The 15129-nt window shown below is 42.6% G+C and overlaps 1 protein-coding gene across 3 annotated transcripts in view; it reads right to left on the bottom strand.

Moving 5' to 3' along the window:
• The window catches only part of MCC (MCC regulator of WNT signaling pathway), a 460356-nt gene that overhangs the window by 173095 nt on the left and 272132 nt on the right, over positions 1 to 15129 (bottom strand). The window contains exon 1 of one of the 3 annotated variants that reach the window (XM_017527174.2): positions 2399 to 2475. The exons of the other annotated variants lie outside the window; for them this stretch is intronic. The gene's annotated coding sequence lies outside the window, so the exon portion shown is untranslated. Of the gene's footprint in view, positions 1 to 2398; positions 2476 to 15129 lie in introns of those variants that run through there. 3 annotated transcript variants of the gene reach the window in all.

Genomic DNA, 15129 nt, shown 5'->3' with positions numbered 1-15129 from the left:
AAATAAATAGAGAAAAAAAGAAACATTCTCCCATATTTAACTTCCCTGTTCCATTTAGTTAGGCTAGACCTCAGGTCTATACAGCAGACTGAGCTGATACAGGAAGCCCCTTCTCCATTTAAAAACATGGAAATGTTGGATACAACTTAAAAAGCAAACAAAAGCCTAGCCAACCTTATAAGCAAAAGGGTCTATTCCCAGAAATAAAGAAAAATTTCAAAGAAACAGCAAATAAGGGGGTTTGAAACTAGATGGTGCCCAGGTGGCTACCTAGGTGAGGCCAGCAGTAAGTTGCGAAGACACTTCGACTTGCGGGAAACTGGTGCTGCGCCAGCAGCAGGGAAGGGCTTTTGTTAGGCAAAAATCTTCCAATGTTAGTGTTCAAGGAAAGCCAAATTTTGAAGGTTTGTCTTGTTAGGCAACAAGGCAAACCTTCAAAATTTGGCTTTCCTTGAACACTAATTTGACTAGGTATTGGATAAAGGGTTAACATTCTGCCGTAGGTGATCTGCAGGTTATTTGGAGTCTGATGAATTGAGATCAAACATTTAGTTAAATTCTCATGTGAAACCCCTTACACGGGGAGAAAAAGCCTCTGATGTATCAGATGTATACGCTTGGAACCGGAAATAAGAAACTACTGGCCCACTGCAATGTGGTATCCCACCCTCCCTAAATCTACAGCTTCAAGTCAGATGAAGCCCTAATCCATGGCTCCTTTTGGTGACTTTAAAAACCCAAGAACCTACTTGCTTTTGCTTTTCTCCCCAGCAATAGGTTTTGCTAAACCTACTTCATGCATTTCAGAGTCAATGCTTTTGACATCCTCATTTTCTAAACTTTTATGAAAACTTGAAAGACATATTAAAAATATGCTCAGGATTTTATGTCAAGCCTTAAATTTTAGGTGCTTCTATAACTTCAAAGTAATTTAATTATGCAGGAAGGCTGGTTTAGTAAAGGTTCATTAATACCCAAGACAACATTCCTTTCTCCTTAAAGGGGAAAAGCCTTATTCTGCTAGACGGATAGATTAAAACCAAGCAAGTTTTTACACCTAAGCTAATTGAGACCAGGGGAGCCAGGAATGAAGTGGTTTCCTGTCCCAGCATTCAAGTAACATGCTGTCAGGCAGACTACACTCATTCTAGGCAGTAAAGGGGCAACAGCAGCAAGGAATGACCTCACAACCCCATTTTTCATCTCTCCTCTTTCCCTCCCAGTTTTTACTGGCTACCAATGCAACTAAGTCAACAGCAAGCTTCCTCTACCACATAGGCTTTCCTTCTTCCCTAAACCTGCTCAACCCTTAGCCTCCATTACTAATTTTCCCCTGTTAACTGAAGCCACCAAACATCTGCTGCCTGCCTTCCCTGCCTTAGACGCTTCTGAACAAATTGTGATTAAATAATTCACCGTTCAGTTTTGCAAAATTAAAAAAAAAAAAAAAAAGGAAGGATAGGGGAAGAAGTTCAAAACAAATAAAGCAATCCCAGGGTTCTGCTGGAACGCACACAGAGCTTCTATGAGAAACGACTGTTTACTAGTGCCTTAAAAAACTCACTTAGACCAAGCAGCCACTTCTTTATCAAGATTTGCCAAAGTCTGTTCTCCAGGACTGATAACCCACACGGGGGTAGCTCTGACACTGGGTTTACTTTGAACAGTTTTCTCCAGCTACCACCAGCTGCCAATCTGTTTTGACAATACGTACATAGTTTGCCTACAGGCTCATCGTTGTCACTCTTTTGGACAAGTTCATTTATTAGCAGTCATTCAGATATGCCGACTGTATGTGCAGGGGACAGAAAAACACACGCTTATACACACATGGTATGTTAAGATGTCTAAGACTGGAAAAAAACTTAAACACATAATTAGCCTCTGCTTACGGAGGTGAGAAACAGCTTATCAGGCTTTGTGACTTCTGCTCCCATTCTCCAGTCCCCCATATACCTTCTACTTTGCCCTTAGCCCCAACACTGATAAAAATTTGCTTTTAAAAAAAAAACAAAACACTTTTTTCTGGAGATATAGAAGCTTCAGATTTTTAACTATACGGCATCTGTGTTAGAACACTGACTTAACATGCTCTCAACCCTATTTTTCATCAACAATGCCTGCTCACTGCCAAGTTTAGATGTGACTCTAAACTGCACCCAATCTGGCAAAATAATATTTGACTGCAGGCTACCAGTAAAGCACACACAATTTTTCCTTTCAGATCTTGTGAGCCACCAAGCCAGGAAATCTTTTGGTGCCCACTCCCCTTCCCATTTGTAGAGAGAAGCCACTACTCAGGCTGGGGGAGCTGGACTTGGGGAATACAAGCGTTCCCACGTTTCAGCCCAGCCTCCCTCTTGCCCTACTGAGAATCTACCCAGGGGCCTGAACCTACAAGAGGTAGACAGGCATGGTGAGCTGGGCCAGCTCCCTGGGCTTGTGTTCCTACCTCGTCACGCGCTCTGGTCCTCCTTGCTCAAGAGGTGTGGGGATGGGTGTGGTGGAGGCACAGTCCGGGGTTGGTCTGACCTGCCACGCGCCTGTTCAGTAGCCTTTTAATGAACTCAGTGACTCAGCGCCGCCCCTCCCCCACCGGCCTCGGCTCTCACTCCTCTCAGTCGCACTGATGCCCATGTGACAGCACGTTGTCTCCACCGAGACTAATCCCATATCAATAAGAGCTTTCAGCAGGACCCAGACCAGATTACCCTGTCTCACAACCACTTTGCTGACCTTCCCGGGGGGCCACCAAATACTCCCTGAGCGCATACTATTTACAGAAGAGTCAACATAAGCCAGATCACTTGGTGTGATTATTTCGCTTCCAAAGTTTGTGGCTTTAACAAAGCAAACCCACATTCAACCACTCAACCAGGCGCCGTGCAAGCCACCAGAATGAACAAACAATGCTGGATCTTACACACATGCAATAATCAAAATATTACAAATAAAGGCTACCTGTGAAAGGACAGATTAAGACGAGGCTAGATACCAGATGTGTGGAGTTTGCTATTAGATTTCTCTGCCATAGATCCAGGGCAAAGCAAACGTGGCATTTCTTCGTCAGATTAATGTGGACTTATCATGATACAATTTATAAGAAGGCTTTTTAAAAAGTCTCCAAGATTGGTTCTTTGCCCATTCAGATTCTTAAGAGCAAACCAAACTTGAGGAGAGATGACAGATGCCAAACTGAGTACAGACTCAATATCCCTTCCTTTTCCATCCTTCCTTTTCCTGTAATTTTTTTTTATCCCACTGGTCCCTATCCGTAGCCTTTCTGGGCAGCTGAGATGAGTAAGAAGAATGAGTATAAAGTCTGTAAACACGGTCAAGGAGACAACTGGGAGTAACTACCTCTGTGCCTAGAGAATGGTCTTGAGGGTGTGCAAGAACCATTACGGCATTATGGGCAAGAGCAGGAATGCCAGGGCATACTTAAAATCATCACAAAGCCTCTTTCTAGCACTAAGTGTGAAGTAATGAAGCCATCGCGTGGCAGATAAAGCCCTTCGCACACAAAACTCCCTTCCTCAGAAAAGCTCTATTGATTGATCTTGATATACAGATTTTTAGTTCTAAAACTGTGAGGGTAGCTACTTAAAATTCAATCTAGTTCCCTCAGAAATGCATTAACATTCTACAACAATATGCACCAAATAAAAATTTATTTTTACTATTAAAATACTTGATGCTCATTTCATCGAGTCTCTGTTCTCTCGTCTCTGTTCAATGCAGTTGGGCAGATCTGAGGGCGCTGCACAGAATATCTGAGGAGAAATGCCGGGGAGAGAGCCAGCAGGCCCTGGGCTGCAGAGACGGTGCTCCAGGCAGAAAAGCATGGCTGGCAGGAAACCAGGACAAATCGTGCAAAGAAAGAGCCATTACAAAGCCGTTCTCTGTCCCACAGTTATGATCACAGGGGAGGGTAATTCCAGCTACTTCTGATCATAATACTTTTTGCCATTTGTCAGACAGCAGACCTCTAATTCAAGGTGGATTATTCCGGAAAACTAAAGTGAATCAATTTTGAAGTCTTACTTTTATATCCAACAATTGATCAATGCAAATGTGAATAATAGAGAAAACAGGCAAACACCTAGAATGAAAAGTGAAACCCTGAAATAACTCCCCCACATCCAACAGATGACAGGGCTGATGCAGGGAGTTTTGGGCTATAGGCTGGTTTTATAGGCATAGCCAAAGAGAATTCCAACACCAAAGACTGCTTCCTACTCTTGGGTGAAGGAAGCAAGCAATTCACATGCCAGTCTCAGTCTTTTCCTCCTTTCCCCCTCCCTCCACCCCTGCCTTACTGGTATTTTTCTCGACGAGTTTCCGTTGATATATTTTATGTATATATTTGGAGGACTCAGCCTGCAGTTTTCACAGGAAGTGCTGATGCAGTGCAAAGAGCAGGATCTAAGAATCAGAGGAGGCAGGCTTCAGATCTAGAATACATAGTTAAAGGCATAGAGGCAAGGAGCTTCACTCTTGAGCCTTGATTTCCTCAGCTTTAATGAGAACATTACCTTCCCTGCTTGCTTACTAAATAGGACTGACCTGGTGGTCAGGTATATGAATGTGGGCTTGTATTACAGAGAAGGTGGGCAAAACAGGATGGAGAAAACAAAGTCTAAGGTCCTGCTCTGCCATGTCCCTTGTGGGGCTTCCCTTCCTCTTCTAGGCTGCATTTGTAAGATGCAGACAGTCATACCTGCTCTGTGTATCTACCAAGGTCAACAGGAAACTTAAGCAATGCATTTGAAGGTAAATATTACAAAACTTACGATGCTATCAAAGGGCATGTTCTTACCAGTCTGTTCAAAGACTATGTTTTAAAAGCATGAATAGGTCTAAGGTTGAAAGAAAAGTCTTAAAGAGTATTTTTATATTACACTATAGAAAAACATCTTATTTGCTTTAAATAAGAGAAATCCAAGTTTCAAGTCAGCAGATTAGAGGTGAGAGGGTAGCAAAACCATGAGGGGTGCCATGGGGTAGAGAATATTCTCCCAAATAAGATGACTGAAGCCAGAGCTAACAGGGCGAACAAGGACGTTCAGTCGACCCAGTGCACAGACCAGCTTTGGGGTCCAGGGCATTTCCATAGAAGGTTCCTGAAGCCACTCCACGGGGATGGGTCCTTTCCTGTTGCTTCACTGCCTAGCCCTTTTGTAAGCCTAAAGTTGGCAGCAAGCACTGTGTGCTGCCATCCAAAGTGAGCAGCGGCGGCTACACCACTGGACAACTCAATCCTGCAGAACTGTTCCAAAACTGAAGTTCAGATGACAGGTCACTGGGGCTTGCGGTCATCGACTCTGAACACCTCATTTTACAAACAGGAAAACTGAGGCCTGGTGGCAAGGTGGAGGCACTTTCCCAAGAAAGGTAGCATGCAAGCTCTACTGAGTGCCCTGGTCCTCGGACGCCCCACCCAGGGTATACTCACTACCTTGGGATGTTTTTCCTCCTAAGTGGAATCCTATTGTTTACCCATTTGCTAGTATGTGTATAATACCATAGAGCCTTAAAAATTATCTTCGACAATTTTCTTCTCTTGGCTTTATAAAAATCTATCCTTTCCTTATGCAAGCTATTTTCCAAATATTTAGTTTTTTTGGGATGGGGCCCAGTAGCTCATACCTATAATCCCAGCATTTTGGGAGGCTGAGGCAGGCAGATCACTTGAGTCCAGAAGTTCAAGACCAGCCTGGGCAACATAACAAAAACCCTATCTCTACTAAAAAAAAAAAAAAACAAAAATTAGCCAGGCATCATAGTGCATGCCTGTAATCCCAACTACTCGGGATGCTGTGAAACAAGAATCACTTGAACCTGGGAGGCAGAGGTTACAGTGAGCCAAGATTGTGCCATTATACTCCACCCTGGGTGACAGAACAGACTGCCTCAAAAAATAAAAAGTAAAATTTTCAGACACTTTGAGGAACCCTAGTCTTGAATCATTTTGTATTTGCAAAGCAAATAAATATGTAATTTATTTTATGAATCGTTCTTAATATCTGTATAGCTCCTTACAGTTTTCGTAAGCTTTCCTTCATTTGATCATCACAACAGCTCTGTGATGTAAGCAATACAGGGATCATTACCCTTCATTTCTTTGGTATTATAGAGAGACGAAATGACTCATCTAGCACTAGAACTAGAATAGAATCCAGTTCTTCCTAACACTATCTTGGTCCTCCCTCTCATTCCATTAATTCAAATAAGAGCCTTTGTGTACTGGGCACTATAGTTGGAACCAAGGGGGCAAAGATATGTAAAACAAAGTTCAGTTTTTTCTAAGCAGCTGGCATCTAGGGGACACACATACACACAAAAAGATTACAAACACATGAATTTGGGGGTTAGAAACTTTGGAATCAGGCAGATTTGTATTTGACACTAGGCCTCACTGTTTACTAGTTAAGCAACTGTGGGTAAATCATTCTGCCTCTTTAAACCACAGTGTTCTCACCTCACAGGGTTGTCAGGAGGATTGAATGGGATGGCAGAGCAAAGATGTTTAGCACAGAGTCTCATTCATGGTAAGCATCCACTACGTATTAGCTATGTAATGACAGAGACACATGAAGGCTATTAGGAGAGCAAGGTCTGGGGACACCTATCCTCCGTTTGTTGGGGGCAGTGCATCTGGAAGAACTGAATCTTAGAGAATGGCTCTAATGAAAGGATTGTTCTTACAAAACAATACTTATCTTTGTTCTTTTCATCTGTCCATCCATGTAGTTATCCAATGCCTACTGTGGGCATAGCACTTTACAAAATGATTCTCAGCAGGGCTCCCTTGAATAAAGGTTTTTCCTAGGGCACTTAAAATATGAGCACATTTACAAAAATTATACTCACACACCTTTTCAGAGTTATACCTACTGAGTGAAATGAGGTATATCAATGGTCCATTCTGATCCTAGCTAGAGGTAACAGCTTAAGAGAAACACTCCTATAAACAGAACTTTAACACGATATCCTTTGGTAACATCCTTTGGCCCCTAGAGGCCACATTAATGTGGAATGCTGAATGAAAGCCCTAGCAGAGGTGGGGCCTGAGCTACTGGAGACTTCAATCATGTCTGCCTTCACCATTCACTTAAGAGAAAGAAATTATCCAGCTAAATGCTTACTCATATGCAGTATCTGCTTGCCAAAGGTAGCACAGATAATAATTCCATATTTTCCACTTTGTACAATGATTACAACTTCCACCCCATTCATCCTCTCAACTGATCTGTAGCCAAATGAGCCAACCTGGATTAAGCAGAGACATAGCTAAGGTGGGCTGGCCTGTGAACTTTCTTTGGAAAAAGGGTTCTGCTGCTGAAGATACGTATCTTTAGTACCTATCAGAGTGACTTCTCACAGTCACCAGATACGGTATTTTGTAAGCTGGGTAATTAGTTCAAATCAATCCCTTACAGAGCACACTTTGTGAGAAGGAAGTTGGCACCTCTGTTCCCCTGATGGACAAAACTGATTCCTTTCTACAGAGAGTCTGGAACTAATGCAGAAGGAAAACCACCATCCTTCAAGAGCACCCAGAAGCTGTATGCAGCGGGACTCCTGGAGGCTTTCCCTGCCTCAGGATGCTGACCCGTATAAAAAAATGTAGGACCAGGTCCTCTGGTAATGGTATTTGTGGCTTTCTTTCTCAAAGAACTAAGTTCTTCAAGATGGGATTAGACTTCCATTATTATCTGAAATGTGAGATAAAGAAACTGAAAAAAAGCAAGCCTTTCAATCATGAGGCAATGCAGTTGCCATGATGCCAAAATAGAACATAAAGTGTTTTTAAGTCTTCTGGAAACTGAGGCAAAGAGAAAATTCAGCTAGCAAGAGTATCATGAAAAAAAAACCAAACAAACATCTCTGCTTCTTAAAAGATTCAGGGCTTTAGAGAGACACTCTTACCTGAGGAATTACAGTTCCTCACTATATTGCTCAAAGGCAATGTCCCCAACATTGTGGCCACAAAAACATAGATGTGGATTTTGTATGCTCCTAATATATTACGATTCACTAGAAAATTCAGAGGCCTAACACCAAGGTCAGATCCTAAATCCAATCCTTGAGGGACTAATGGTCGTGGTATATATTGCTATCACATAGTGGTCTAATTTCATCCAAGAATTGATCCTAAAATACTTCAAAAAGTAAATTGGTACAGGCTATCTCTTCAAGTATCTTCCCTAAACAACATCTCTCACAACCAGAATCTTAACAGAAGCTGTACGTCCAACAGAGCGAGATTATATTCTGTATCAGAGGTCTGGGTTCCCCTGAGAGGCTCTTACATTCCAAGATTGATGCTCTAAGCAATTCATTAATTTGTGCATACAAAACCCATCTGATTTTAGGGAATAGTTGACATGTTTACCTAAAGCCATAAAAACCAGACTTATTAAAATGTCTCAGAAGAAGAAGTAAGGCTTCAAAAATAATTTTCATTCTCAAAATGTTATTGCTCCCAATTGTCATATATCAATGGCTCCCCAGTCAGTCATGCTCTGCCTAAGCAACACTACAAAACATCAGACAGTGCCAATGGCAATTCCACTGGGTTCCTCCAAACCCAGCCCATAAAGCCTGCAGAGGAAATAGAAAGATGACAGAATACATACACTTTACTTTTGACCTATCCTGATTTCCATTAGGTTTTGGATACAGGACTACTTTTATGGCTGCAATAATTTTATCGTAAAGACCCAGTATAGGAATTTCCTCTGGGAAAGTGTTTTATGTTAAGTTGTCAAGCAAAAAACAAGGTATGTTTTCTTCTTACTCCAAGACACCACTGAACTCAGAGCAGGAACACAGCTGTTTTCAAACACTAGCCTGTAGCTCCTAGTGTCAGTGGGTCAGGAGCCTTCCATGGCCATTCCTACAGGGAATTGTCTACTTCCTGGGATGTCACGTTTATGGTTGGGCTCCCACTGCTTTCGTCGTATCTTCTCTTTAAAAAGAGAAACACCAAGTCTGACCAAAACAAACACACACAAAAGAAAAAGGGGGGAGAGGAATAATTCTTGTTAAGTTTATGAATGATGTGTCTAGAGCGCTATTTCATTTTTGCTTATTAAAATGGCATCCATGCTTAAGACCATCTGTGTCAGAGTCATAAAATTTGTATGATAGGGTCTCCACCTGACTTAAAGAACATATATTTGACTGTTGTTTCTCTCTTTTCACTGCAGCCACAATGTGATCTACCCTATGACATTCATTAGGCTCTTGTAGCACACATTTGACATTAACACAGGGATATAGTAGGGCAGGGAGTGTGGCGACAGAGCTGTGGGTGCGAAGAGTGAAGCCTTCAACCCTCAACAGTACAAGTTTTCCCCTCCCAGACAAGCGACTCTAACCAGGAATTAGAAGTCCTCTAAATATACCTTCCCATAATTTGCCCATATTCTCTCTTCCTTCCCAGTTCTCTCTTAAATATTTATTCTGTGTTAATACAAGTTTGGTGTTTTGCTAAACTGGGGGGTAGTTTAGAAAATGCATATGAGGCCCTTAGAAAATATGTATGAGGCATATCTTAAAACTTCTGTTTTAGTCTGGAATATAAGGAATATAAGCCTAACAATACCTTCCCCCAACACACACAAAAAACCATGATCAGTATGGGCCAGCCAGTGTATCAGACAAATGTATATCCCCAGACTGGATACAATTGGGATTGAGAAGGGGGCTGGGAATGATCAAGTACAGGTGCAGTAAGAAATCTGAAGGCAGAATTTGCAGAGGTGAAAAGAAAGAGGATGTCTGGGGGAAACACGAACCCAGGTACTCAGTCAAACATGACATGAATGAATACAGAAAGAAGGAGAAACCAAGGTAGAAAGCTAATATCCAGTAAAGATAGAATTATATAAACAATAATTTGAGTAGAGTGTTGCATAGGCAATAGGATATGGCTCTGTCAGTTTTAACCTATTTTCCAGGAGCTGAGATCTACCCTAACCCTACCCTACTCTACTCAGCAACTCCCAAGATGTTCTGCTGTCACTTGAAATATGCTCATCAGAATGCATCGTCATTCTGGAGACAGTCACCTCAAGCTCTTCACTTCTCCCTCAACTCTCAAGGCTTTGTAAATCAGCTCAATGGAGGTTAGAAAAGACTTCTCACTGGTGGAATTAGTGGTGTTAGAGGCATGTGGATTGTCTATAAACATGATGGTATCAGTTGACTGTCTCCTCCAAATTCATGCCAAATTCCTCATCCCCAGTGTGATGGGCCTTAGGAAGGTGATTAGGTCATGATGGTGGAACCCGCATGAATGGGATTAATGCCCTTATAAGAGACCCCGAAGAGCTCCTTTGTCCCTTCTACTATGTGAGGACAAAGTGAGAAGGTGGCTGTCTATAAACCAGGAAGCAGGGCCCTACCAGATGCTGAATCTGCTCTTGCCTTTATCTTGGATTTCCCAGACTTCAGAACTGTGGGAAATTTCTGTTGTTCATAAGCCACCCAGCTTACGGCATGTTGTTATAGTAGCCCAAACAGATTAGGATGTGGTATTGGGCACTTCACCTGTAGATGACAGAGATAAGAAAGCACCTGACAGACCCAGCCTTACTCTGTGCAATGGTGCCCACAGATTGTCTAAAACAATCTTCTGCATAGCCACTGGCTTGGAGGGTTCTTGTCACCTAACGCTGACAAGTTAAAGGAATTCTGCCCCATGTTAACTTTTCATGTAAGGTACTGTCAGCATATCTAAAAGTTCAGAAAACAGGCTCAGTGACTGCTTATGTAATTAATGTTTGTACAAATAGCAGGATTTGGTAGGTGTGTACTTTTTTATGTGGAAACACAATTGAGGGAGGAGACCTATAACTCATTATCTCAACTACTGGAAGGTTATTCTAAAACTCCCCTTAATTAAAAATAAACAAATTGGCTCAGAGGTTAGTTTTCAGCACAGTTGAAGACATAAAAACTCTAACATTTTTAGAAGCAGGAAAATTTGGAATAGTTACGTTTGACACATGCCTGAGAAACAGCAAACTTTTAATACAATGCGTTTTTATTAAATCAGAACCTAGACAGACAGGCAGACAGACACACACACACACACACGGAGTCCAGTACCTCTAATTTCAAACACGTAAAATACATGGCTTCCCTAAGAGAGTATCTCTAAGATGCAGTAAGATCCCAGGCAATTATAGAAAGATTACATACTTGCAGCTTAGCGAAGTGCATTTTACTAACGTCTGGCCTTTAAAAACTAATGGCTAATTGATAACATTCCATTAGTTCTCTCAATAATAACAAATTAGTATTTAAAATTATGTTGATACATAAATTACATAAATAACCAATCTTTATCAATTCATTTAGAGATAATACACATATCTAATGCTCAAAGGCAAGAAAAAACCATTCCCCTTACTCTACACCGAGCAGCATGATACACATTTCTTTATCACTAATCTTGAATCCCTAGATATTTTGAACATGGACATTTGTTGCTGACAGCCACCGCCAGACAAAGCTCCATGATCTGGCCCTACTCCAGGAGGGGCCACAGAGAGGGCTTCTTACCATTCTTGGAAAGCATTCAATTACCACATGCAGCCTCATCTCACACCGAAAAAAAAAAAAATCTCACATTGTAGACAGCTTCACTACAATGTTAACATTCTTGGTTGTTACACACACGCTTGACAAAATATGTAAGCCTCTAGATACAGCCGTGTTTATTGTACAATGCCAATACCGTATTCAAACAAAATTCTCTGCCATTTCAGGCAACATTCATCACCACCTGCAATTTTATTCTCTCACTTCCCAACTTAAGCCAAAGCAATGCGAAGGTGTTCTTCCTTCTATTCACTCCCCAACACCTACTGTATGTCAAGCCGCTGCGCCAGCCACAGAGAATACAACACTGGCTAAGACTCAGTTCCTGCCCACAGGAGCTCAGAGGGATGCATTCCTGTGTTTTCTAAATTGCACAATTTCTAACTCCCCCTCTAACTATGGCTAAAAGGACGAAAAACAGGCAAAACCAAAACCCACTTTGCTCCAGCTCTTTAAGCTGCCCTCCTTCCTACTAATACCTTTCATTCTCATCCAGTCCTGATGTTTCTTTACCTGTCATTTACTTTACTTACTTCAATCTTTAATTCCTGCCAAACACATGTTCTCTTTGGTTCCAGTGTTCCTTCTTCTTTCTAAAATATACTTGTTTTTCTTGTGTTTTATCAATTCTATTCTACAAGGCTTGCTTTCCCATGAAAATGGCCCTTGACCTGTATTGTATGAGGACCCAGACTGTGTTCTACAGGATGGTGAGAAGCAAAAGTGCTGCTACCATATGCAATGCCATTGCAGCTCCTATTTGCCTCTTTCCTAGGGTCTCTGCAACTTTCTGTGAACCCCATACATGCCTCTATAACCTTCCATTGAAAAAGTAAATTCATGGAACTAGGAATAAACATTAAAGCAATCAAAGGCCTCAAGGGACTATGTTTAGCAGGCTAATAAATACCACAAGGTGTTAAAATATTACGCAGAATGCGAACACTGCCCTAAGAGTTACAAGTGCCATTCAGGCTTGGAAGGGGGAGATAAAGAAATCTGTTTTATAGATGCCATGTGAAATGCAAGGCATGATGGTCTCACAGTGTTCATGGCTTTCAGTAAAGGCTCATAACCACCATGACCCTTTAGGCAGTTCATAGCAAGCGGTGTCCTAATAAAAATATGTAGTCATAAAGAGAGCAACGACATAACCTGAAGACTGCTTGGACCCTTAATGATGCAAGGCAGACTAGCTACACTGACAGGCTGCCCATGGCTATGACAACCTCACATCAAAGCACACTGGTAAGAGAGAAAAGGCAAGCTCAGGGTTCTTTTCAGTACTGAGAGTGGTGGCCCAGTAGCTCTACTTCCCTGTTTCTGAAGCTGCCTGCCTAAAAAGTAAGGTCGGTTTCTAATTCCTGACACGTGCTCTCTTTCACACCCACTCACAGTGAATGACAACTTCCCTTTGTTGCCTCTGTCACTCAGAATTCTGTAATTCACTTACCCAAAGCTACTTTGTCCAAAAGAGGACAAATCAGCTAATCCATAAGTCCTTTTCAGTACTAAAGAATTTCCCTGCAGGGAGCATCATTTATTTTTTTCCTCTACTTTCTAAGTCCTCCTCATTCCTAATGCATAAAACACAACATGAAGGACCCAATCAGCCAAGTCCGGAATTTGTAGGACTGGTGTTTTTTGCAATGGTGTTATTGTCTCTCTCATCTCCCTCCTCCCACCCCTGTCCCCATATTCCACACTTAAAATACAAGGTCATGCACAATGGTGTGAATTAACAAAAACCCAAGGCCACACACTGAGCAGCTCCAACTTCAGCCATGAAAAGCATCCTGGGCTACAGCCAATGCCCTCCTCTCATTCCCCTAGGCCTGCTTTGAAAGCTACAAAGAACGACAGAGCTGAGAAACAGCCCCACTCAGCCACCAGGCCACATCCCAAGGGGGAGACACCACTTCATGTTCAGTCCTCTGCTCAGAGATCCCTTCTCTACCACATCCACAGATCTGTTTCGTCAAACTCCATGAACTGATCTGCCTTGTGTGTTCATTTGCTGTGTTCCTATACTGGGTGCTATGGATACAACGGTAGATCCTTGAGTAGCTTATAGGCAAACTTGAGAATCTAAGAGATAAATACTTAAAATGTAAAGGGACATGTGCTAGATCACAGGAGGGCATGAGATCCTATGGCAGGCTAGGTTTGTTTCTTGACTCCTCCAGCTTTTTCATCCAAGCCCCAGCCTTATTAGTTTCAGTGCCTAAATGCTTCTGAATCTTTACCCTCCTCCAACTTCACTCATTCAGTTCAAGTCATCAGCATCCTCCTCCTCCAAGATCACCTGGGTCTGCTAACTGTTCTTACCACTTCTAATCTCAGCACCCTCCCAGCTATTTTCCACACTGCAGCCAGGCGCACCTTCTAAAGCTCAAGTTTAATGTGGTGGCCTGTCCATTCTCCACTTAAACAATATCAGACAATGGCTCCTCGTTGCCATCAGGTCAAAGCCCACATCGCAATGCCATCTGTAACCCCTTCTGCCTTCCCCATGCTCCAAAGGCACCTGGTTCAGCCCTGCTAGAAACCTGTAGTACCTCCAAATCCCCACCTCAGCCCTTGGCGCTTTGCACACAAACCATTTCCCTTACCTGGAACACAGTCCCCATGTCTCCCACCACCCCCTTCACCCTTTACTTGGCTGTTTACTGCCAGCCCTTTAAGCTTGGGCTCCCCTATCACTTCCTACAGAAGCCTTTGCTGAGGAATCTCAGCAGAGTTGAACGCCTTCTCTTTAGGTCTCTGCTGTTGGACTTACTACACTGTATTTTAGTTGCTTGGTATAATAGCTTATCTATTTCCTCTACTAGACTTCAGACAACTTGAGGGGGTGGGGATTAGAATGCAACCTTAAAAGACATCTTTTAATATCTGTTGAAAAACGTATCTAAATTATGACTTGTTTACCTGTGTATCTTTGTCCTTAGCGTAGTGCTGGCTATGGTTTGAAGACCGAACTCTTCAAAACTGTGGTGTTGAAACGTAGTGGCCAATGTGATAGTGGTTAAGGGTGGGGGTTGGTCTTTGGGAAGTGATTAGGTTATGAGGGCTTCTGCCCTCATGACTGGGATTAAGGTTCTTATAAGAGAGGGTTCATGCGGGGGTGTTCAGCCCACTTGCCCTTCTGCCTGCCATCAAATGAGGACACAGTGTTCCTTCCCTTCAATGGCTGCAGCATCCAAGGCCTCTCAGAAGCAGACATCAGAGGCTGGGCACAGTGGCTCACACCTGTAATCCCAGCACTTTGGGAGGCCAAGCAGGGTGGATCATGAGGTCAAGAGATAGAGACCATCCTGGACAACATGGTGAAACCCCATCTCTACTAAAAAATACAAAAATTAGCCGGGTGTGGTGGTGTACGCCTGTAGTCCCAGCTAGTCAGGAGGCTGAGGCAGGAGAATTGCTTGAACCTGGAAGGCGGAGGCTGCAGTGAACTGAGATCATGCCATTGAACTCCAGCCTGGCACCTGGCAACAAAGCAAGACTGTCTGT

This window comes from Cebus imitator, unplaced genomic scaffold (genome assembly GCF_001604975.1).
Source record: "Cebus imitator isolate Cc_AM_T3 unplaced genomic scaffold, Cebus_imitator-1.0 Scaffold46, whole genome shotgun sequence".
Taxonomy (NCBI): domain Eukaryota; kingdom Metazoa; phylum Chordata; class Mammalia; order Primates; family Cebidae; genus Cebus; species Cebus imitator.
Note: the sequence above shows the minus strand (reverse complement) of the source record. Positions and strands in the feature narration are given on the sequence as shown.